Source organism: Nomascus leucogenys, chromosome 10 (assembly GCF_006542625.1).
Source record: "Nomascus leucogenys isolate Asia chromosome 10, Asia_NLE_v1, whole genome shotgun sequence".
In the NCBI taxonomy this organism is placed as follows: domain Eukaryota; kingdom Metazoa; phylum Chordata; class Mammalia; order Primates; family Hylobatidae; genus Nomascus; species Nomascus leucogenys.
The window spans coordinates 51272935-51298432 of record NC_044390.1 but is presented as its reverse complement, the minus strand read 5'-3'; the positions used below and the strand labels follow the sequence as shown (position 1 = coordinate 51298432).

General features: G+C 41.0%; 1 pseudogene; it reads left to right on the top strand.

Moving 5' to 3' along the window:
* Positions 1–25498, top strand: part of LOC100591369 — a 46559-nt pseudogene that overhangs the window by 5465 nt on the left and 15596 nt on the right.

The window sequence follows — 25498 nt, the reverse complement described above, 5'->3', positions numbered from 1 at the left end:
ATGGGAAGGGGAGAAGGGAAAAAAGATGTGTATATATACATATTTACACTCATGAGACTATGGGGGATTCATCACCAGATCAGGAAGCAACAGCCTGGGCTCCAGGGTCAGACACCACACTCACCAGACTATGGAGGATTCACCAAGGTACTGGGAAGCAACAGCCTGGGCTCTAGAGTCAGCCACCCCTCCGTGCACAGATGAGCAGAGGTCTCTTGAAGCTTTGGTGCGGTCTGGGACCCTAGCTCTTTTTGTAACAAGTTGTTTGGCATGAGGCCCAGTCACAGGGGCCCTTCGCAACTGGGCTGAAGGAACACAAAAAGGTCAACTTGTTTTTGTGATTGTCTATTATTTTTCAATAACTAACATATAGAATAGATCAAAATAGAGATTTCTCTGAAACAGTGCTGGATGAACACCTCAAGGGGCTCACATAACCTGTTCTCGGACTTGATGACCATTGTTTGTGGCCACGTTCAATTGAGTTCAAATTTAATATTTAACTATTCCACCACATTCACAACTCCTTCTGTATATTGTAAATATAGCACTCAAAAATGTGCATGTTCATATTTATGATCTTAAATTTCTACTTTATTATCTAGAAAAATATCATAAATAAACTGATGTAGTGGATCTTATGCTGCTCTTTCTTCTCAGAGTTACAGAATACATTAGAGAATATTTCTGTGTCGAGAATTATTTTATTGGATAATTTTAGTCAGTCCTATAAGTCAGAACCAATTGTCTTTACTCTCTAATTTTACCTTAAGTCAAATTAAAAATCCCGCCCATGGCCACTTGGTAAAAATGTGTGTGTGTGTGTGTGTGTGTGTGTGTGTGTGTGTGTGTGTGTGTGTGTTTTCCAGGGACCATTGCAATTTTGAGATGTGGCCATAGAATTCTCTCTGGAGGAGTGGCATTGCCTGGACACTGCACAGAAGGATTTATATAGGGATGTGATGTTAGAGAACTACAGAAACCTGGTCTTCCTTGGTGAGGATAACTTGAATATATAATTCATAATATACCCTAAAGGTTTTATTTCTTCTTTTTGTGAAATGCTTTTTAGTAATTTATTCTTTGCATAAAAGAGTTTCAGATGCCCCTTTTCCAGAAAATCTTCAGAATGTGTTCATTTAGAAAAGAATTTCAAGATGTTTAATCTATTTTTTTTGAGACAGAGTCTCGCTTTGTCACCCAGGCTGGAGTGTAGTGGCACGATCTCAGCTCACTGCAACCTCCGCCTCCCGGGTTCATGCTATTCTCCTGCCTCAGACTCCCGAGTAGCTGGGACTACAGGCATACGCCGCCATGCCTGGCTAATTTTTTTTTTTTTTTTTTGTATTTTTAGTAGAGACGGGGTTTCACTGTGTTGTCCAGGATGGTCTCGATCTCCTGACCTCGTGATCTGCCCGCCTCGGCCTCTCAAAGTGCTGGGATTACATGCGTGAGCCACTGCGCTCAGCCAAGATGTTTAATCTTAATCCAAACTTTCCACATGCCTGAGTTGAGCTGTGTTCTTCACTCTAAATTAGTGATAAGTCCAGAAATTTAGTGGCATAAAATATTGTTGTCCCCACCTGAAAATCTAATTGCCACCACCAACTTTTGATTCAGTCACACCAGGTAGTAAAATTAAAAAATCTACAAGCAAAACTGGGTGCGGTGGCTCATGCCTGTAATCCCAGCACTTTGGGAGGCGGAGGCGGATGAATCACCTAAGGTTGGGAGTTTGAGACCAGCCTGACCAACATGGAGAAAGCACATCTCTACTAAAAATACAAAATTAGCCTGGCACGGTGGCGCAGGCATGTCTTCCCAGCTACTCCAGAGGCTGAGAGAGGAGAATCGTTTGAAGCCGGGAGGCAGAGGTTGCGGTGAGCCGAGATCGCACCATTGCACTCTGGTTTGGGCAACAAGAGCGAAACTGTCTCTAAGAAAAATAAACCTACAGGTTGAAAGTGTTTTCTAAATATCAAGAAATTTCTGTTACGATTTAGTATTTTGGTATTAATTTACTAGGATATTTGATAACATCCTCTCTGCTGAGCACAGTACTAGCTTGTAATTGGAGAATGTGAGCAAGATTCATGCTATGTATTCTTAATAAAACAGGTATTGTTGCCTCTAAGCCAGGCCTGATCACTTGTCTGGAGCAAGGGAAAAAACCTTTGACAATGAAGAGACATGAGATGATTGCCAACCCCCCAGGTATGTGGGAGTGAAAATGAACACAACAGATGACACAGATTAGAGGTCCCAAGGTCAAAGAGAAAGCCAGTTTTTAAAATGTGATTTGGGAAGCTGTGTTCCAAAGGAAATAGTTCCTGGGTGCTGTTTCTTGTTTTTGTTTTTTTGTTTTTTAATTTTGCTCTCACAAAGGGACATCTTCTGTCTCATGCTTTTAAATTCTCTAATGATTCTACTTTTCTTTCGGTGAGCTTCCTTCAAATTCACAGTGAGAGCGAAAGTCCTCTTCAGGACATATAAGAGACTGCACCATCTAGTTCTTTTTCCATTGTTTTGGGGACACAAATATCTGCATGATTTTGAGAAACTAAAACTATTTTTTAAGTACTCTTTTTGCATCACGTCTGAAATGTGTTAGAGTAGCAGTTTCTGTTGCATTTTTTGTTCATTTTTCTTTACAGTCCATTCTGTTTTTATTACTATATAGTCTTGAAATGTAGTTTGAAATTGTAAGTTTAATATCCTGCTTTGTTCTTTTTCCTCAAGATTGCTTTGGCTATCGAAGTTTATTTTAGTTTCATGTAACTTTTAGAATTGTATTTTCTATTACTAGGAAAAAAATACCACTGCAATTCTGATAGGAAGTTTATTGAATCTATAGATCACTTTGAATAATATGGCAATTTAATAATATTTATTCTTTCCATCCATAGACATAAACTATTTTAAAATTTATTTGGATATTTTCTAACATTTTTATTGATTTAATTTTTTTATTGTAAAGATTTTTCACCTCATTGGTTAATTTTTTTCTCTGAAATTTATAACAATGCTATAGTAACTAAGATTTTTTTCCTCCTCTATTTTATCAGTTTGTTTTAAGTTTATGAGACCATACATATACTTGTATGTTAGTTTTATATTTTACTAATTTACTGAGTGTATTTATTAGTTTAGGCAGGTTTTAATGTATTGTGTATGGTATTTTAAATATAAGATTGTATGATCTACAAACAGCAACTTTTACTTACTCTTCTTTAATTTCTTTTTTTTTTTTTTTGAAATGGAGTCTCACTCTATGGGCAGGCTAGAGTGCAGTGGCATGATCTCGGCTTACTGCAACCGCTGCCTCCCAGATTCAAGCAATTCTCCTGCCTCAGCCTCCCGAGTAGCTGGGACTACGGTGCATGCCACCATGCCTGGCTAACTTTTTGTATTTTTAGTAGAGATGGGGTTCCACCATGTTGGCCAGGATGGTCTTGATCTCTTGACTTTGTGATCCACCCACCTCGGCCTCCCAAAATGCTGGGATTACAGGTGTGAGCCACCACACCCAGCCACTTTTCTTCAATTTCAATGGATTTTTTTATTTCTTTGGCAAATTCTTCTGCCACCTACTTCCCATGTTACATTAAAATAGAACCGTTGACAATGGGCACAATATAGTTTTGTATTGGTGTCTGAATCTGATGAAGAAAACACTTCTTCAAGTTTTCATAAACTGATTTCAGAAGGTAAAGATCTTTTATTGAGTTCTTAGGGTGATGAGACGCCCTCTGAATTTGTAGTGAAGAGGGGTTGTAGCTTGGTCACAAGGCTGCTGGGTCTGCACTAGGGTTCACCTTTAGTTGGCTTGATACAGGGACTTGGGTAGTTGTAATTCTTATTTTATTTTTGGACAGACTGAATATCCTTCAGGACTTTGCTCCATAAGGCAGACAATAGGGCAGGTTTTTGCAGTCGGGTCTGCATATTGTGGGCCTTGTATCAGGATGTGGATGAGTATGGCTTTCAGTGAGTACCAGAGAGCATTTCCTCAGGTAACAGTGTGGGTTTCTATGTAGGCAGAACTGGCCATAGACTGTGGCTCAGGTAAATGAAACTGAGTCACTGAACCGCTTCAGGGCCACAGTAAAGGCCAAGGTCTGCAGGCCTGTCTACGTGGCTGTAAACGGGCACCTTCCTCCAGGTCTGGAATGGCCCAACCTCTCCCAGACTGTGGCTGGGAGGAGTTTGGGATGGTTACAGAGTAAGGTCAGAATTCTCAGTGGGACCAAGTTGGGTACACCCTAGCCTGGTCTGTAGCCAAGAACAGGGGTCCTTTAGTTTCCCACTTGAATAAGGGTCTGCCTTCTGAATAGAACATTTTTCAAACTTAAGCTTTAACAGCGTTTCACAACTGTGTCCCTGGATCTCAAATCTCTCTTAAAGGCCCTTATTTTGGAGATGTTGTCTTGCTACATAACACAGGCTGGTCTTAAAATCCTGGCCTGAAGCAGTTCTCCAACCTTATTGTACCATGTGGCTGTCATTACAGGTGTGAGCCATAATGCCTATTTCTCTCATGAAGGCATTTTTGTCAGAGATGGCTGACTTTGTTTTTGCTGTAAGGGGATTTGAAAATAGGACACTTTTAATCTTTTCATCTCACTGATGTCACTCTCCTTATACATTTTTACTTTCTATTTTCTACTTCAAATTTGTTTGTAATTTTAGATTCAGATATTTAGGACAATGTGCTAGAATTTGCATGGTATGCCTGAAGTAAATTAGATAATTAGTAGGTACTCCATATTTACTAAAATAGTTACTTGTAAATTTAAGTTTGCTGCAGGCAAAAAGAATTACAGGATTTTCATTTACTTTTTTCAGCCTCTAAATAATAACATAGTTTATTTCCTAATATTTGTTTTACATATCAGGGGGTCTTACCCTATTATGCAAAATACATATGTATATTTTCTATATTTAACAATGTAGGCCAGGCACGGTTGCTCACGCCTATAATCCCAGCACTTTGGGAGGCCGAGGCGGGCAGATCACGAGGTCAGGAGATTGAGACCATCCTGGCCAACATGGTGAACCCCGTCTCTACTAAAAATGCAAAAAAATTAGCTGGGCATGGTGGCGGGCACCTGTAGTCCCAGCTACTCGGGAAGCCGAGGCAGGAGAATGGCATGAACCCGGGAGGCGGAACTTGCAGTGAGCCGAGATGGCGCCACTGCACTCCAGCCTGGGCGACAGAGCGAGACTCCGTCTAAAAAAAACAAATAAATAAAAAATAAGGCTGGCTATTCTTCGCTTCTAAAGTTGGATTACAGCAGTTTCATTTTGTGTAGGAATAGCATGTATTTAAAGCACAAAAAGCAACTCTAGTTTCTTTTAAATGCTAATTTATTATAAGATTCTTATTAGAATCTTCTATTTATACGCTGCATATTCCGTGAAATTTTACTGCCACACAGTGCATGCCAATGATTCAAAATACCTGTATATGATGAGTACATAGTAACAGTTAAATATTGCAGTTACCTAGACAAATTTATTATTATTATTATTATTATTTTTTTTTTTTTTTTGAGACGTAGTCTCGCTCTGTTGCCCAGGTTGGAGTGCAGTGGTGTGATGTCAGCTCACTGCAAGCTCTGCCTCCCGGGTTCATGCCATTCTTCTGCCTTAGCCTCCTGAGTAGCTGGGACTACAGGTGCCTGCCACCATGCCCGGCTAATTTTTTGTATTTTTAGTAGAGACGGGGTTTCACCCTGTTAGCCAGGATGGTCTCGATCTCCTGACCTCGTGATTGGCATGCCTCGGCCTCCCAAAGTGCTGAGGTTACAGGCGTGAGCCACTGCGCCCGGCCTATTATTGTTATTTTTTGAGATAAGTTACCGTTTCTCACACAGGCTGGAGTGCAGTGGTGCGATCTTGACCCACTGCAACCTTCACCTCCTGGGTTCAAGCAATTCTCGTGCCTCAGCCTCCCAATTAGCTGGGATTATACGCATGTGCCACCATGCCCGGCTAATTTTTGTATTTTTACTAGAGGGGTTTCACCACGTTGGCCAGGCTGGTCTTAAACTCCTGACCTCAGGTGATCTGCCCCCCATCGGCCTCCCAAAGTGCTTAGATTACAGGCGTGAGCCATTGCACCCAGCCTGACAATTTCTTCTTAATGATTCATCAATGTGGCATACCAGATTTTATGAGTAAACATTTCTCTTATTATTTTTTTGAATTTCTATATTAGTGTGTTTCTTCAGTTTAGGATTTTTTTTTTTTTTGAGATGAAGTCTCACTCTGTTGCCCAGGCTAAACTGCAGTGGCACAATCTCAGCTCACTGCAACCTCTGCCTTACGAGTCCAAGCCCCTCTGCTGCCTCAGCCTCCTGAGTAGCTGGGACTACAGGTGCGCCACCACACCTGGATAATTTTTTTATTATTATTAGAGATGGCGTTTCACCATATTGGTCAGGCTGGTCTTGAACTCCTTACCTTATGATCTGCCCACCTCGACCTCCCAAAGTGCTGGGATTACAGTCATGAGCCACCGCACCCAGCTTCAGCAGTTTATTGTGTCTATCGGTTTTACTTACATATTATAATTTCAGAGAATTTGCAATTCTTTTTGTACATTTTAAGTCAATTTGAGGTTTAACTAAGAGATAAATTATGCATGTCTATCACAATTAGATTACATATGTATGTGTGTTTATCTATAAATATGACCTCAATTTTAGTTATGGCTTAGCTTATATTCCTTCTTAGCTGATTTTTGGTGGTAGTTTTATCTTGCCTAAGTGAGTAGTCATAGAGATAGTCTTATTTTCACCATGTGTTTAAAGATGCATATATATTTCCTTTTTTGAGAGAAACACTTTTGTGATTTGAAAATTTTTGTAATTTTCAAAAAGATTTATAATTTGGATTTTTTTTTCAGTTTTTCTTTAAAGACATTGTTTTAAAAACACATAAAATTTACCATCTTAAATTTATTGAAGTGTACATTTCAGGGCCTGGTGTGGTTGTGGCTCTCATCTGTAATCCCAGGATTTTGGGAGGCCAAGACGGGAGGATTCCTGGGACCCAACAACTTGATACCAGCCTGGGGAACATATGGAGACCCCTCTCTATAAAAAAAATTAATAATAGCCAGGCATGGTGGTGTGCAGCTGTGGTCCCAGCTACATGGGAGATTGACGGGGAGTCAAAATTGTGCCAATACAATCCAGCTTGGGTGACGGAGCGAGACCCTGTCTCCAAAAAAGCTGTTCATTTCAGGCATTTTAAATATATTCACATCGTTATGCAAAAGACTTCTAGAGACTTTCCATCTTGCAAAACTAAATACCTATTAAGTAACAACTGCTCATTTTACCCTCTCTCCAGCCCTTGACAGACAAACCTTCCACTTTCTGTTTTTATGATTTTGACTACTTAAGATATCTCATGTAAGTGGAATCATACAGTGTCTATAATTTTGTTACTGGATTAATTCAGGTGACATAATATTCTCAATGTTCATCTTAAAATGTGACGACTTTTTTTTTAAGGTGGAATAATATTCCATTGTATGTATATGTTACACTTTTTGATATGTTTATAAATCAAGAGACATCTGGGTTGCTTCAGCCTTTTGGCTTTTGTGAATGCTGGTATAATAAAGATGGATTTTAAAATATGTCTTCCAGGTCTTGTGTTGCTTTTTTTTTTGAGATGGAATCTTGCTGTCACCTAGGCTGGAGTGCAGTGGTGTGATCTTGGCTAACTGCCAACTCTGCTTCCCTGGTTCAAGTGATTCTCCTGCTTCAGCCTCCCAAGTAGCTGGGATTATAGGCACCCACCACCACACCCAGCTAATTTTTTGTATTTTTAGTAGAGACAGGGTCCTGCTGGTCTCAAACTCCTGACCTCAGGTGATCTGCCCCACTGGCCTCCCAAATTACTAGGATTACAGGCTTGAGCCACTGCGCCTGGCCTTTGTTACATATTTTGGATATAGATTTATAAATGAGGAACATTTATAACTTTTTAAAATAATGGCTGCATCTTTGTTTTCCACCAACATTCAACATGAGTTTCATTTTTATTGTATCATCAACAGATTTGGTGTTTTTAAAAAAATGTATAGTGGCCATTCTAATGGGTGTGAGGTGATTTTGTTTGTCATTGTGTTTTTTTTTCTCTACAAATTAGTAATTTTGTTTGTCCTTTCAAATGCTTTTTCTCATTGGTATACTTTTCTAATGAAAATTTTGTTTGTCCATTTCTAAATCAAGTTATTCAACTTTACTATTTATTTATTTATTTTATTTTTTTTGAGACAGCATCTCGCTCTGTTGCCCAGGCTGGAGTGCAGTAGCATGATCTCAGCTCACTGCAAGCCCCGCCTCCCAGGTTCACGCCATTCTCTTGCCTCAGCCTCCTGAGAAGCTGGGACTACAGGTGCCCGCCACCATGCCTGGCTAATTTTTTGTATTTTTAGTACAGACGGGGTTTCACTGTGTTAGCCAGGATGGTCTCAATCTCCTGACCTCGTGATCCGCCCGCCTCAGCCTCCCAAAGTGCTAGGATTACAGGCGTGAGCCACGGCGCCCGGCTACTGTTTAGTTTTAAGGGTTGTTTATATTTTGAATATTAACTTCTTTCACATGTAATTTGCAAATGTTTTCACCCATTTCCTAAGCGATGTTGTTACTCTTGAATTGTTTTTTGATATGCAGAAATTTTGAAGTCTAGTGTAGTTAAACTTTTCTGTTATTTCATGTGTTGCTCATGCATTTAATTTTGTATCTAAGAAAATGGTGCCAAGACCCATGTCATGTGTTTTTCCTGTATTTTTTTCTAAAATATTTGTTAGTTATTTTATGTCTAAGTATTTTTATGGCTAATTATTTTTATGGCTAAGTACTAGGGAAGTCTCAGCCTCCCGAGTAGCTGGGATTAAAGGCACACACCGCCATGTCCAGCTAATTTTTTGTATTTTTAGTAGAGACGGGGTTTCACCATGAGGGCCAAGCTGGTATCAAACTTTTGACCTCAAGTGATCTGCACACCTCAGCGGTGCTAGGATTACAATCATGAGCCACCGAGCCTGACCTCGACATCATTTTTTGAAGAGATTATTTTTCTCTGTTTTGTGCTCATGGGAACTTAGTGGAAGATCATTTGATCATATACAGAAGGGTTCATTACTGAGCTCTCTGTTCTGTTCTTTCATCTGTTTATCTTTGTGTCAGTATCACATTGTTTATGTTCTGTAGCTTTTAACTGTATGTTGTAGTGACATCTTTGAAGAATGAAATTTTTTGACCCCTGAGCAAGAATATATTGAAGAGTGTGTTTCATATTCACATAGTTTTGAATTTGCCAGTTTGACTTTTGCTTTTAATTCCAATTTCATTCAGTTTTTATCAGAAAACATAGGGTATAATTTTAGCCTTTTTAAAATGATTGTCATTGTTGTTTTGAGACAAGATCTTACTGTCACCAAGGCTGGAGTGCAGTGGCATAATTCTGGCTCACTGTAGCCTCCGCCTCCTTATTTATTTTGAGACAGAGTTTTGTTCTTGTCGCCCAGGCTGAAGTGCAACAGCGCGATCTCAGTTCACTGCAACCTCCGCCTCCTGGGTTCAAGCGATTTTCCTGCCTCAGCCTCCCTAGTAGCTGGGATTACAGGTGCCTGCCACTATGCTGGGCTACTTTTTTGTATTTTTAGTAGAGACTGGGTTTCACCAGGATGGTCAGGCTGGTCTTGAACTCCTGAATTCTGGTGATCTGCCTGTCTCGGCCTCTCAAAGTGCTAGGATTACAGGTGTGAGCCACTGTGTCTGGCCTCATTTATTTTTGAGATAGTGTCTGACTCTGTCAACCAGGCTGATTTGCATGGCTCACTGCTACCCAAACCCCCCAAACTCAGATGATCCTCTCATTTTGGCCTCTCAAGTAGCTGGGTTACAAGTATGTGCCGTCACACACAGGTAGCTTTTTTGTATTTTTTGTAGAGACAGAATTTTGCCATGTTGCCCAGGCTGGACTTGAACTCCTGGGATCAAATGATCAGCCTACCTTGGCCTTCCAAAGTCCTAAGGTTACATTTTATTTTATTAAGTAGTTTAATGAATCTATACTTAAAATGATTGCTTAAAGAAATGAAGTTGTTATTACCAGTTATATTGTTACTGTTTTATGTGTTTCTAGTAGTTATATTTTTCTTATTTCCTGTTTTACTTTCTTAATTTTCATTTAATTTTGTACTGGCATGCTTTATTTTTTATTTTCTTTTGCATACTTTCTATAAATATTATCTTTGTAATGATCTTGAAAATTGGAGATTACATACATCTTAAAGATAAAACAATATTTTTAAATCTCATAACTTCAATTGAATACAAAAACTATGCCTCCATATTTTCCAGTTTGTTATTGATATTAAAATTATTTTATATAGTGTACCAACAGATTTATGCAGATATTTTTCTTTTTTTTTTTTTTGAGATGGAGTCTCACTCAATTTCCCAGGCTGGAGTGCAATGGCGTGATCTTGGCTCACTGTAACCTCTGCCTTCCAGGTTCAAGTGATTCTCCTGCCTCAGCATCCTGGGTAGCTTGGATTACAGGTGTGCACCAGCATGCCCAGCTAATTTTTGTATTTTTAATCTAGATGGGGTTTCACCATGTTGGGTAGGCTGGTTTTGAACTCCTGACCTCGTGATCCACCCACCTCGGCCTCCCAAAGTGCTGGGATTACAGGCATGAGCCACCTATTACTTTTTTTTTTTGATACGGAGTTTCATTCTTGTTGCTCAGGCTGGAGTGCAATGGCTCGATCTTGGCTCACCGCAACCTCCGCCTCCCAAGTTCAAGCGATTCTCCTGCCTCAGCTTCCCTAGTAGCTGGGATTACAGGCATGTGCCACCACGCCTGGCTAATTTTGTATTTTTAGTAGAGACCGGGTTTCTCCATTTTGGTCAGGCTGGTCTCGAACTCCCGACCTCAGATGATCCGCCCGCCTTGGCCTCCCAAAGTGCTGGGATTACAGGCTTGAGCCACTGTGCCCGCCCTACTTTTTCCCTATGTTTTAAAATTCCTTTCCTGAGTACATTGATCTACTTGATGGTATCCAATAAGTTTTACATTCCATGTTTTAAATATTTTGCAATTTAACTTTTTTGTTATATATTTTTGGGTATGCCACATCACACCAGTTAATTATGTTTTGAGTTTTTAGTTTATATGTGACAATGTTTAACTATGTACACTTTAAGACTGTTCCACAAAATTAAATATGAATAAACCATATATCTACTGCCCATATAATTATTTCTGTTTGTTTGCCTGGATAAATATTTTCCCTGTAGTTTTCTGTCACTTGTTCTTTATACCTTCATTAGAAATAATTGTTTTTTACTGCCTGTAGTCCTCTGTTTCCTTACTAATATTCTGCCTCATTTTATTATTATTGCAGAAAGTGGGGTATTGAAATATCCTACTAGAATTTTATTGCTCTGTGTGTATTCAATTTTATTAATATTTGCTTTATATATTTGAAACCCTGATTTGAGACACACACACGCAAATACACACATGTATAAACAAAGTTGTCATAGGTTCCCAGTGAATGAATCTGTATATTGTTTAATGTCCTTATTTGTCTTTCGACTTAAAGTACATTTTATAAAATATGACAATTTTTGACTTAAGATGTAGCTTGTGTAACATTATTTTGGCCTCATCTGTTCTCATTTTCTGAAAGAGAAAATCGTACTAATGTTATTTTATTAATTGTTTTATTTGATTCTTGTATCTTTGTCTCTCGTTTTCTCTTTCAGTCTTTTCTGTGTTTTTTTGATTTTTGTATTGATACGCTTTCAGTTTTTTTCTTATTTTCTTTTGTGTATCTATACAGATATTTTCTTAGTGGTAACTTGGGGAATTACATAAAACCTCTAAAAGATCCAAAAATATTTTTGAATGTGGTAAAAAATTAACTTCAGTTGCATACAAAAATTCTTCACCATTACATCTGCCTTCAACTTTGTTATTGATTTTGCAAATTATATATTTTATGTTGTATATTCATTAACAGATGTCCATAATAATTTCTATAGTTTTATTTTTTAAATTTTAGAGAATAATTTAAAATGTTTTCTGCACCATTATGATAATGTTAAGAAATTCCATTTGTGTGTATGTACGTATCTTTCCCAGAAAGTTGCATATTTTCTTTTTCTTTTTTTTTTTTTTGAGACGGAGTCTCGCTCTGTCGCCCAGGCTGGAGTGCAGTGGCGCGATCTCGGCTCACTGCAAGCTCCGCCTCCCGGGTTCACGCCATTCTCCTGCCTCAGCCTCCGGAGTAGCTGGGACTACAGGCGCCCGCCACCGCGCCCGGCTAATGTTTTGTATTTTTAGTAGAGACGGAGTTTCACCGTGGTCTCGATCTCCTGACCTCGTGATCCACCCGCCTTGGCCTCCCAAAGTGCTGGGATTACAGGCGTGAGCCACCGCACCCGGCCGAAAGTTGCATATTTTCAGGTGATTATGTGTTGTTCTCTTGCATTATGGTATTTTCAGTGGAAGAAACTCCTTTCAGTATTTTTGATATGTAGGGCATATGTAGTGCCAATATACTTTCTCAGGATTTGGTCATTTTATTTTGTTTTTGTTTATTTATTTTTGTTTTTGAGATGGAGTCTCCTTCTGTCACCCAGGCTGGAGTGCAGTGGCATGATCTTGGCTCACTGCAACCTCCACCTCCGAGGTTCAAGTGATTCTCCTGCCTCAAGAATCCTGCCATCACGCCTTGCTAATTTTTGTATTTTTAGCAGAGATGGGATTTCACCATATTTGCCAGGCTGTTCTCGAACTCCTGACTTTGTGACCTACCTGCCTCCGCCTCCCAAAGTGCTGGGATTACAGACTTGAGCCACCATGCCCAGCCAGGATTTGGTTATTTTGGACGGACTTCTTTTTATTTGGTAGTACAATTTTGCTGATGGTATTCTTACTTGACAGCTTTTTTTTTTATTATAAATTTAACAATATCAGTTTCCTTCTGACCGGCAAAAATTTTTTTTTGAGGCGGAGTCTCGCTCTGTCGTCCAGGCTGGAGTGCAGTGGTGCTATCTTGGCTCACTGCAAGCTCCGCCTCCTGAGTTCACGCCATTCTTCTGCCTCAGCCTCCCGAGTAGCTTGGACTACAGGTGCCTGCCACCACGCCTGGCTAATTTTCTGTATTTTTAGTAGAGATGGGGTTTCACTGTGTTAGCCAGGATGGTCTCAATCTCTTGACCTCGTAATCTGCACACCTTGGCCTCCCAAAGTGTTGGGATTACAGGCCTGAGCCACTGCACCTGGCCAAAAATTTTTTTTGATAAATTCACTTCTTATCCTATAAGACGATGCTTATAAATGACACATCATTTTTATCTTATGGCTCCCAAAATTCTGTCTGTGATTTTTGAAATTTTGCTTATATGTGTGTTTGTTATAAATATCTTTGTTCAGCCTCTTCATGTTTACATCATTTTTAAAGAAATTTTTCAGTTAATTTTAATATTTTTTATATCCATAGATTTTGTTTTTTGCTATTTTAATATTTCTTGTTGTTATACTAATTTTTCTGATCTTCAGTAGTTGTCTGTGTTCCTATTTAACTTACTGAATATTATTGAATTTATTTATTTATTTATTTTTCTGAGACAGAGTATCTCTCTGTCACCCAGGCTGTAGTGCAGTGGCACCATTTCGGCTCACTGCAACCTCTGTCCCCCAGGTTCAAGCAATTCTCCTGCCTCAGCCTCCTGAGTAGCTGAGATTACCATTTCCTGCAACCACGTCTGGCTAATTTTTTGTATTTTTAGTAGAGATGGGGGTTCACCATGTTGGCCAGGCTGATCTTGAACTCCTGACCTCAAATGATCCACTCACCTCAGCCTTCCAGAGTGCTGGGATTACAGGCATGAGCCACTGCACCTGGCCTATTTTATTTTATTTTTGAGACAACCTTTCTCTGTTGCCTAGGCTGGAGTGCAGTGGTACAATCTTCACTCAGTGCAGACTTCCCCTCCTGAGTTCAAGCAATTCTTGTGTGTCAGCCTCCCAGGTAGCTGTGGTTACAGGCACATGCCACCATGCCCAGCTAATTTTTGTATTTTTAGTAGATACAGGGTTTCACCATGTTGGCCAGGCTTGTCTCAGACTCCTGACCTCATGTGATTTTCCCACCTTGGCCTCCCAGTGTGTTAGGATTACAGGAATGATCCACCAAACCTGGCCTATTCAATTTATTTGAAATTTTAAAAATTACTTTATATACTTTTTATGGTTGCTTTTGAAAATTTTATAATTTTTTGATGGGGCCATGTTGTTCTAATAGTTTGTATTTATTGTAATCTTTGATTGCGATTTGGACCTTAACAAAAAGCTACCTGTTACAACCTTTAAAATATAGCTTTGTCGTGGCATAGTCTGAAGTCAATTGTCTTGGCTAGAGAGTATTTGAATTTCTCAAATGTGTTTTTAGGATGTGTCTTGTCTAAAATTTTGTGTTTATTGTTAAATTGGCTTATTCATGTTTCTTCTTAATAATCAGTTATCACTTGCTACACTTATTCCCTGTTTGGGGTAGTGCAGTTTCTCTGCTTCTGTAACATTTACCTTTAGAGTCAGCAGACTCAAACTGTCATTCCAACGTGTATCACTATTTCTTTCAGCATTTTATGTCATGGGAGACATTAACCCATATCTAAATAAGCCCCTAAAAGGCAGAAATAAAGATGCATGTGCCAATATTTTTCTTTCTTTTTTTTTTTTTTAAAGAAAACAGGAGTTGGCAATTTACATTTGTGTGTGTGTGTGAGACAGACTCTCATCCTGTTACCTAGGCTGGAGTGCAGTGTCATGGTCTGGTCACTACAATCTCTGACTATACAGTTCAAGCAATTCTCCTGCCTTAGCCTCCCAAGTAGCTAGGATCACAAGTACCTGTTTCCATGCCTGGGTAATTTTTTGTATTTTTAGTGTCATGGGATTGACAAGGAATCAGAGAGACCAATGGGGTTCAGGAGGATATTTATTATGTAGGTGCACCAGCCCAGTTGGATTAATAACCAAAAGACTGAGCCCTGAACAAAGAGTTAAGTTACCTTTTAAGCATTTTGTGGGGTGAGGGGGGAAATCTGTGCAGTGGGAATCATATTATAGAAGCAAGAAACAAAGATAGTTATTTAATTAATTGAGACATGCATTACATTATTTTTTACTTTTTAAGGAAAAACATGTTTTACAACTTGAGTTTATCTGTCTAGTGACCTTGTAGCTGCACAGCTAGAGAAACAGGGTCTTTATAATCTCTAAGAAAGGAGGAGAGATAAGGCTCACTAGCCACAGAAAAACAGGCAGTTAATTTTTAAAGGACTCCAGCTCTTTCTCTTTCTCAGGAGGAATTGAGTTTTCTTACATATAACTGAGTTTTTGCTTACGAATTTTAAAATTTCTTTTAATTCCTGTTCCATTCCCCGCTTTGGTGCTTTTTATAACAAAAGTGTTAATAGAAAGCCCCACTATTTGCCACTTCTTTGCAGAGCTGAGCTGCTTCTACTGGCAGCAGCTGATATCTGGTTAATGCCATCAACTGTGCAGTAGTGTGTCAGGTTATTATTGTCTCTACAGTTGATTGAATACTTCTAAAAAACAGGGGTAAAAGGCAAGGGAGGATAAGGCAGATGCCAGGAATAAGCAAGAACTTACCAGTGAGGGTTTTGAATCCTCTAAAGGATGAGAACTATCCTTTAAACAAGAAATCCAGGGACCACTCGGACCAAGTCTAAACTGGAACATGGGCCAACTTGCACATTCTAGCTGTGATTTTCATGACAGTTCGGCCATTATCATCGACTTTTAGGCAACAGTTGTTTAAATTAAATTTTTTACATACTCCTCCTTCTGAGGCTGAAGTAATTTAAAGCCAATTTATTTTGATATATAGCATTTTTTATTTGTGTTGCTTGTATTGCCAATAAATCTAATGCCCTTGATGTTTTATTGGTTATGATTTCAAGGACTGCCTGCAACCTTATGATGAGATTAAGTGTATAGATTGCCGTGTGGTACCCCCATGACCCGTGTTGTGCCCAGGTAGCTGGCCCATAATATTTAATGGTTCTTTCAGGAGGCCATTTATTATCTTTTTAGTTTCCTATATCTACATTTTTTTGACATTTGTGTCTATTTTTGTGATTATGCTTTTTTTTAGTTCTTCTTTTATTTTTATCATAAACTGGATATTTGAAGAGCTCCTCTTGCTTTAGAGGAATTAGAAAGAAGGATGGCTTGATTGGTCCTAACACACATGCCCCTGTCCATTTAGCTGGCAGTTGCCAATATGCTCGTGCTCCACAGATCAAATATAGGCCAGAGGGTGCCTTCCAGGTCCCCAAGGGGCTGATCTGTTAAATCTCTCTGGCTTGAGGACACTTTATTTACCATGTCCACATGGCTATGGAGGGGGCCTCCTGCCACTGACTCAATGAGGAGCAAGGTAGCCGGGTTTAGGGTATTCACAGTCTTTCAAGTCAGTTTATTAGCTTCCTGCACCAGTAGGGCAGTGGCAGCTAGGCTTTAAAACAAGGAGGCCATCCAAGTGCCACAGAATCTAATTGCCTGGATAAGTATGTCACTGGGCAAGGCCATGACGTTATGGCTTGAGTTAGGTCCTCCATGGCCTCCCTTTCACTTGTGGACATACAAGAAGAAAAGCTTAGTTAGTTAGATCTGGTAGCCCTAAAGCTGGGGCCTCAGTCAAGGCTTCTTTGGTTTATTTAAAAGCCTTCTCTTGGTTGGCCTCCTAGAGGAGGGGTTCCTTTTTTCCTCCCCTTTGTGGCTTTGTATAATAACTTAGCGATGAGCAAGAAATTTGGAATTTAAATGTGGCCGAAACTTGCTGCCCTTAGGAACTCTCTTATTTGACGCCAGGTGGTTGGAGTAGGAAGTGCATAAACAGCCAGCTTTTGTTCACTACTAAGCCATCTTTCCTCTTGGCTTATATAAAAGCTTAATTAAATACTGGAAATTTTTAGAGTAGATTTGAGCTTTTTTTTCTGACACTTTATATCCTGCCTTCCACAGCAGGTGCAGGGGGTCTTGGGTTTCCTGGGTGCAGTAGCCCTTGGCCGGTGATTTTTTTTTTTTTATACTATGGCCTTAACCATTCTTCTTATTCCTTTGACATTCATTTTTCCAGTATCCATTCCTTTTGCACCATGCACATTAATCTCTCTCTAGCCTCAGCAAGTTTTTAAACTCCTCTCCAGACTAGCCTTTTCCATGACCGTGTTCATGCTCGCATCCATGCCTCCTTGCAAAGCTAGCTTCTCTTCTTGTAAGGGCTGCTGCTGGTAAATTAGTCTTTCTTAAGCCTCTGATCAGCCTTCTGATCTTGGTTAATGTACACTTTGGTAGCCACTTTAATAAGCTGAGTAGCATTCACACCTACGGAGCTTTTAAGTTTTGCAATTTATGCCTGATATGTCCTTGGGTCTGCCTTACAAACACCATATTTACCATGCACTGATTTTCAGCATCCTCAGGGTTAAATGGAGTGTACAACCAAAATGCCTCACAAAGTGTTTTATAAGACTGGCTGGTGCTTTCTTCTGCACCCTGGAGCACCTCTGAGATTTTTTACGTTGGTTGCCTTTTCCTTTTACCATCCTCTAGCCTTTGCAGAAGTGTTTCTCAGCACCTTTATAGATGTTGAAGCTGGACTGCATCATCTGGGTCCTAGTGGGGGTCGTCTTGTCCTCTTAAGAGGTATAAGCACAACTTGGGCATGGCCAGACCTGAGATGGCCTACCTGACTTTTCAAGCCTTTTACCTTAACTTCCCGGAGCTCTGATTTCTCCTTCTCAGGTGAGACTGGGAGCATGTATCCCTTTGAACTTAACTCCCCTAAGGAGGAGTTAACTGCCCTTAGGGGCAGTTAGCTTTGGTAAAGGGGGTAGATTGGAATGTAGGGAGAAGGAGTCTCTATTCCCTCCTGTGGTTCTTTTTTTTTTTTTAGGATGGAGTCTTGCTCTGCCACCCAGGCTAGAGTGCAGTGGTGCAATCTCGGCTCACTGCAAGCTCCACCTTCAGGGTTCACGCCATTCTCCTGCCTCAGCCTCCCGAGTAGCTGAGACTACAGGCGCCTGCCACCATGCCTGGCTAATTTTTTGTATTTTTAGTAGAGACGGGGTTTCACCATGCTAGCCAGGATGGTCTCGATCTCCTGACCTCGTGATCCACCCACCTCGGCCTCCCAAAGTGCTGGGATTACAGGCATGAGCCACCGCGCCGCACCTCCCGTGGTTCTTGCAAAACCAGTTTTTTTGCCTTTACTGAGACTTTTATTTTGTCTCCATAGCTGCCAGGGCAGCTGATTTTTTACTTTCACTTTTGGCTCAGGGGTGCCACAAGCCTCTCTGACTTTCCCTTTATCTCTGTAGCTGCCAGCACAGCTGATTTCTCTTGGCATGAGCTGCGAGCATTCTACAATAAACTGCTAGGCAGTGCTGCATTCATTTAGCCATGAGTCAATATAAAGACTGGGTCTGAATGCCCTGGCTGTCCTTCAACTCTAGTCACCACCTTAAAACACACAGCCAATTTCTCTATAGTGTGTTCAGCCAGCCATCTGACACTAAAAGAGGGCTATTTTAATTCATAGTATGCCCCTAACTTTTGAACATCTAGTTTTATCCCATAATCACCTCTAAATCCTTTTTAAAATCTTTATCATGCACTTCAAAGGAGTTGGTTTTGATGGTTTCCCTCCCATTTCCTCCCTTGAGGCACACTTTCACTCTCACTTTCACTCTTGGGTCCACTAGACTGGGTCCTATTATGGGAGTTTCAGATGCTGCTTAGCCAGGATCATGCCTTCCCCGTCACAGCCTGCTGTGGCTATGAAGCTGGTCCTATCAGCCATATGCAACATCCTAGGTCTGATTTCTCCCACACTCACCTCCAAGCACACAGCCCATGCTAAGGGATCTGTGCCTCCCCACATCACTCCCCACATTGGCCTCTCCTGAGACCATCTCTTTCACACACTTTCACACACCTCCCCTGCCCCAGGACTCCTCACTGGATGAAACGAGCCTCTCATGTCCTGGGTGAGCCTAGTTAGACTCCCACATTCACACACATACACACACCCCTTCTACCCCAGGACTCCTCATCTGATGAAATGAGCCTCTCTCCTGTCCCAGGTAGGTTCACACACACCCACACACTCCCAGCTGGAGTGGGAAGCCACTCTTGCCACCCTGCCAGCAAGCTTTACCTTGCTGCACTTGCCACTCTATTGGCCCATTTTCTCCTTTTTTCCAGTTCCAGTGTTAGTGGGGACACGAGATTCATCCAAATTGGCAAGCCACTCCTGCCACCCCCAGCCACTCTGGGTTGGATTAGTTGTCAGTCCCTGCGAGGTAATTAAGCTCCCCTTCATCCTTATGGGACAGGCTTTCCTGCCTTGCGCCCTTCTTACCACAGTTCCTGAAGTGCTGGTATCATCCTGCAGCCTCATCCCCAGTTCCGTTGCACTGCTGGGCAGGGTGCCAGGATGTAGGGAGAGCCAGTTTCCATCTGGGTGAAGCTCCCCTGTGGTGCACCTTGGATGCCAGGTCTCCCCCAGCCCTGGGGCTCTAGTCCCACAGGCAAAGGAGACAGTAAATCTGTTTTCTCCAATCCCAGATGAGCCCCCAGAAATTTTACAGGATTGTTAAGGAATCAGAGAGACCGATGGGGTTCAGGAGGATATTTATTCTTTAGGTGCACCAGCCCAGTTGGATTAACATCCAAAGGACTGAGCCCTGAACAAAGTTGTTACCTTTTAAGCATTATGTAGGGTGGGGGGAGATCTGTGCAGGGGGAAGCATATTATAGAAGCAAGAAACAAAGATAGTTATTTAATTAATTGAGATATGCATTATATTATTTCTTACATTACTCAAGTGTTTTACAACTTGAGTTTATCTGTCTAGTAACCTTGCAGCTGCACAGCTAGAGAAACAGGGTCTTTATAATGTCTGGGAAAGGAGGAGAGATAAGGCTCACTAGCCATAGAAAAACAGGCAGTTAATTTTTAAAGGACTCCAGCTCTTTCTCTTTCTCATGGGGAACTGGATTTTCTTACATATAACTGAGTTTTTGCTTACACATTTTATAATTTCTTTAATTCCTCTCCCATTAGTAGAGATGGGGTTTCACCATATTGGTCAGGCTGGTCTCAAACTGCTGACCTAAGGTGATACTCCCACCTTGCCCTCCCAAAGTGCTGGGATTACAGGCATGAGCCATCATGCCTGGCCAGCAATTTTCTTTTCTTTTCTTTTCTTTTTTTTTTTTTTGAGATGGAGTCTCACTCTGTTGTCCAGGCTGGAGTGCAGTGGCATGATCTTGGCTCAGCTCACTGCAACCTCTGCCTCTTGTATTCAAGCATTTCTCTGCCTTAGCCTCCCGAGTAGCTGAGATTACAGGTGCCCACCACCATGCCCAGCTAATCTTTTGTATTTATAGGAGAGACGGGGTTTCACCATCTTGGCTAGGTTGCTCTTGCTCTCCTGATCTCATGATTCACCCACGTCAGCCTCCCAAAGTGCTGGGATTACAGGCATGAGCCACAGTACCCAGCTTGCATTTTATTTTAAAGATTCTTTTTTATTATTTGGGCATTATGTACGACCTTTTCTATAAATGAGTAAGGACGTGGCCAGGCGCAGTGGCTCACACCTGTAATCCCAGCACTTTGGGAGGCCGAGGTGTGTGGATCAACTGAGTTTGGGAGGTCGAGACCAGCCTGGCCAGTAGAGAAACCCAATTTCTACTAAAAATACATAATTAGCCGTGTGTGGTGGTGCATGCCTGTAATCCCAGCTACTTGGGAGGCTGAGGCAGGAGAAGCGCTTGAACCCAGGAGGCGGAGGTTGCGGTGAGCTGAGATCACACCATTGCACTCCAACCTGGGCAATAAGAGCAAAACTCCATCTCAAAAAAAAAAAAAAGAGTAAGGACATTAAAATGTAAGATGCATGATGAAAATGTAAGTGGAGAGGCTCTTTGTAGTTAACTTATATTAAGTAATGTATAAGGTGAGGGTTCATGTTCTCATTTGTATAATGCTAGCCTATGACTTAATGTTGATGCTTTGCTTTTTCTTTTGGATGGCCTAACCTAACTTAATATGTACGCAGAACATTTTAAAACTTTCTTTTTTCAAAAATCATAATGAATTCCTTTATTAATAGACAAAGATAAAAAATAAGGTGGGGGTTCAGAGTAATACTTTACATTATAGTGAGAGAAAGAAATTATTAATTATAGTTAAAAGCATTAAAATAATTAGTTTTTTTACTAATTGTACTTTTATGTAATAAAATGCAGTACATTTAAAAATGTTAGATTGTGAACTTAATTTTATTTCTTTTTATTTTTTTTGTATATGCTTTTATTTTTCCATGATTACAAACACAACTGAATATCAAATGCACAAAGTAAGAATTATACGGGGAAAAAAATCAGATACATTCATATATATATCATCTTTTCAAGGCTATTTCCATCCAGAATAACCTTGGTTTGCCAGGGCCAATAGAAAGAAGTCACAAAATCGCCTTTAGTCAAATTTGTGTGTTTGCTTTCTTCTATAATTCCAATACCTCCACCATCAATGACTTGAAATAGCTGCCAAGGTCTTCATCAGTGCCAGTGTCTTCATTCATTCTACAATGAAGGCTGTCACTTCACACTTGGAAGGTTGCACAGTGGCCAGGCAGAGACGCTCCTCACTTCCCAGACAGGGCGGCCAGGCAGAGGCGCTCCTCACTTCCCAGACGGGGTGGCCAGGCAGAGGCGCTCCTCACATCCCAGACGATGGGCGGCCAGGCAGAGGTGCTCCTCACTTCCCAGACGGGGCGACCGGGGCAGAGGCGCTCCTCACTTCCCAGACGGGGCGGCCAGGCAGAGGCGCTCCTCACATCCCAGACGATGGGCGGCCGGGCAGAGGCGCTCCTCACTTCCTAGACGGGGTGGCGGCTGGGCAGAGGCTGTAATCTTAGCACTTTGGGAGGCCAAGGCAGGCGGCTCGGAGGTGGAGGTTGTGGCGAGCCACGATCAGGCTAATGCACTCCAGCCTGGGCAACATTGAGCACTGAGTGAGCGAGACTCCGTCTGTAATCCCAGCACTTCAGGAGGCCGAGGCGGGCAGATAGAGGTCAGGAGTTGGAGACCAGCCTGGCCAACACGGCGAAACCCTGTCTCCACCAGAAATACAAAAACCAGCCAGGCATGGTGGTGTGCACCTGCAATCCCAGGTATTCGGCAGGCTGAGGCAGGAGAATCACGGGAGCCCGAGGCAGGGAGGTTGCAGTGAGCCGAGATTATGCCGCTGCACTCCAGCCTGGGTAACAGAGGGAGACCGTCTCAACAAAAAAAGAAAGAAAAAAGAGAAGGAGAGAGAGAGAGAGAGGGAGAGAGAAGAGAGAGAGAGAGAGAGAGAGAGAGAGAGATAAAAGAAAGAGGGAAGGAAGGAAGGAAGGAAGGAAGGAAGTTACCATGTTAAGACTATTGTGCATTTAATGAAGCATTATTATACCACTAGCTTTAACCTATCCCATCTTACTCAAAGGTGTAGTTAAAAGATGGTAGCAATATACTATTTGGTACATAGTGGGATAACATCTGTAGTAATCACTTTGCCAGTGGTTTTAAACTGCACCAGTTGAAGAATATTGTTCCCATATGTTAAATTTTTATTCTTTCTTCTTATTGAAATTTATTAGTATTTGTGGGTATATAGTATGTATATATTTATGCCTTATATGGCATATTTTGATTCAGGCATACAATATGTAGTAATTACATTAGGGTAAATAAGGTATCTATCACATCTAGCATTTATCCTTTGTATTACAAACAGTGTAATTATACACTTTTAGTTATTTTTAAATGAACAATTAAATTGTTATTGACTTCAGGGTCATTTTTATGGTCATAATAAAAATTATACAGAAATATAAATAAAATATGGCCAGGTGCAATGGCTCATGCCTGTAATCCCAGCACTTTAGGAGGCTGAGGCAGGTGGATTGCTTGAGGTCAGGAGTTCAAGACCAGCCTGGCCAACACGGTGAAACCTGTCTCTACTAAAAATACAAAAATTAGCCGGGCATGGTGGTGCACGCCTGGAGGCTGAGTCAGGAGAATCACTTGAAACCCGGAGGTGGAGGTTACAGTGAGCCAAGATCATGCTGCTGCACACCAGCCTGGGTGACAGAGTGAGGCTCCATCTCAAAAAAAAAAAAAAAAATATAAATATATATATAAATATATATATATATATATATATATATATATAAAATCCTTACATTTCTGAGTCCTGAAAAATTATTAATAAATACTTGTTATGGTGGGGTGCAGTGGCTCACACCTGTAATCCCAGCACTTCGGGAGGTGGAGGTGGGTGGATCACCTGAGGTTGGGAGTTTGAGATCAGCATGGCCAACATGGCGAAACCCCATCTCTGCTAAAAATACAAAAATTAGCTGGGCGTGGTGGCATGCGCCTGTAGTCCCACCTACTCGAGAGGCTGAGGCAGGAGAATTGCTTGAACTTGGGAGGCCAAGGATGCAGTGAGCTGAGATCGCGCCACTGCACTCCAGCCTGGGTGATAGAGCAAGACTCCGTCTCAAAATAAATAAATATTGTATAGTTTTCTTTAAACATGTGGTCTCTGCCTGCAAACATATAGACTTTTAATTTACATCAAGTTAAACATACACACCTTACTCTGAAGATTAACCTTAGGTGTAAGAAAATTGTGAAGTGAGTGTGTTTGTGTGAGTATGAGTTTGTACACATTTTTAGAAGAAAAGAGCAATTATTGGAACAAAAATGAATTATTTTAATAGGGTGACTAATAGAAAACGAAACACCTCGAAAATGCTGAAAGCAAATCCATACTTTCTGCTTTGTCTTGAATTTACTAATGTAAAATTTTATGGCTTATGGTTTGGATTCTCCCCAGAATCTGCCTATTAAAGCACAGGCAACTTTGTCTCCAGAAATAATACTTTTGAGTCAATAATAAAAGCCCTCTTCAAACAGAAAAAAAAAATCAACTTTAACACTTATTTTAATGAAAATTTAACCTAAATTGAATAATTGGATATATTTTTATTGTTCTGTGTGTGTGTGAATGTATAAAATGGTACATAAAGGAAAAATAAGCCAGAAAAAAAGATGTTAATATTCGTAATGAATAAAACTGGAAAGTAGTTAATTATTATTTGCAGATGACATCTTTGTTTATGTAGATAACAAAAGCAGCAAAAAGACTGAATCTCACTCTGTTGCCCAGCCTGGAGGGCAGAGACGTGTGATCTCCAACCCCACCTCCTGGGTTCAAGTGATTCTCCTGCCTCAGCCTCTTGAGTAGCTGGGATTACAGGCGTGTGCCACCAGGCCTGGCTAATTTCTGTATTTTCAGTAGAGATGGGGCCTCACCATGTTGGTCAGGCTGGTCTCGAACTCCTGACCTCGTGATTTGCCCACCTCTGCCTCCCAACATGCTGGGATTACAGGCGTGAGCCACTGTGCCTGGCGAGTTTAATTTTTTTTTTTTTTTTTTTACACTTTACATGGAAATAGGATTATGTGGGTCAGGCAGGGTGGCTCATGCCTGTAATCCCACCACTTTGGGAGGTCGAGCCACTGTGCCCGTTGAGTTTAAAATTTTTTACACTTTACCTGGAAATAAGATTCCGTGGGCCAGGGGCAGTGGCTCATGTCTGTAATCCCACCACTTTGGGAGGCCGAAGTGGGTGGATCACTTGAGGTCAGGAGTTCGAGAACAGCCTGGCCAACATGTCGAAACCCCATCTCTACAAAAATATAAAAATTAGCTGGGCATGGTGACAGGTGCCTGTAATCCAAATTACTGGGGAGGCTGAGGCAGGAGAATTGCTTGAAACCAGGAGGTGGGGGTTGCACTGAGCCGAGATGGTGCCACTGCACCATCGCCTGAGCAGCAAGAGCTAAACTCCATCTCAAAAAAAAAAAGGATTTTTGTGTGTGTGTTTTTCTGTGCTGGCTTATTTTACTTAGCATAATATTTTTCAGGTTCATGAATGTTGTTGCAAATAACAAGACTTTCTTATTTTTAAGGGCTGAATAGCAGTTCATTGTGTATATACACCACATTTTCTTTCTCCATTCACCTATTGATGGACACATCGGTTGATTTCATACCTTAGGTATTGTGAGTAATCCACTTCCTTCTTTCTCTTTTTTTGGTTGTTTTTTTGTTTTGTTTTGTTTTGTTTGAGACAAAGTCTCATTCTGTCGCCCAAGCTTGGAGTGCAGTTGTGCCATCTCGGCTCACTGCAACCTCCGCCTCCCAGGTTCAAGTGATTCTAGTGCCTCACTCAGCCTTTTGAGTAGCTGAGATTACAGGTGTGCACCACCATACTTGGCTAATTTTTGTGTTTCT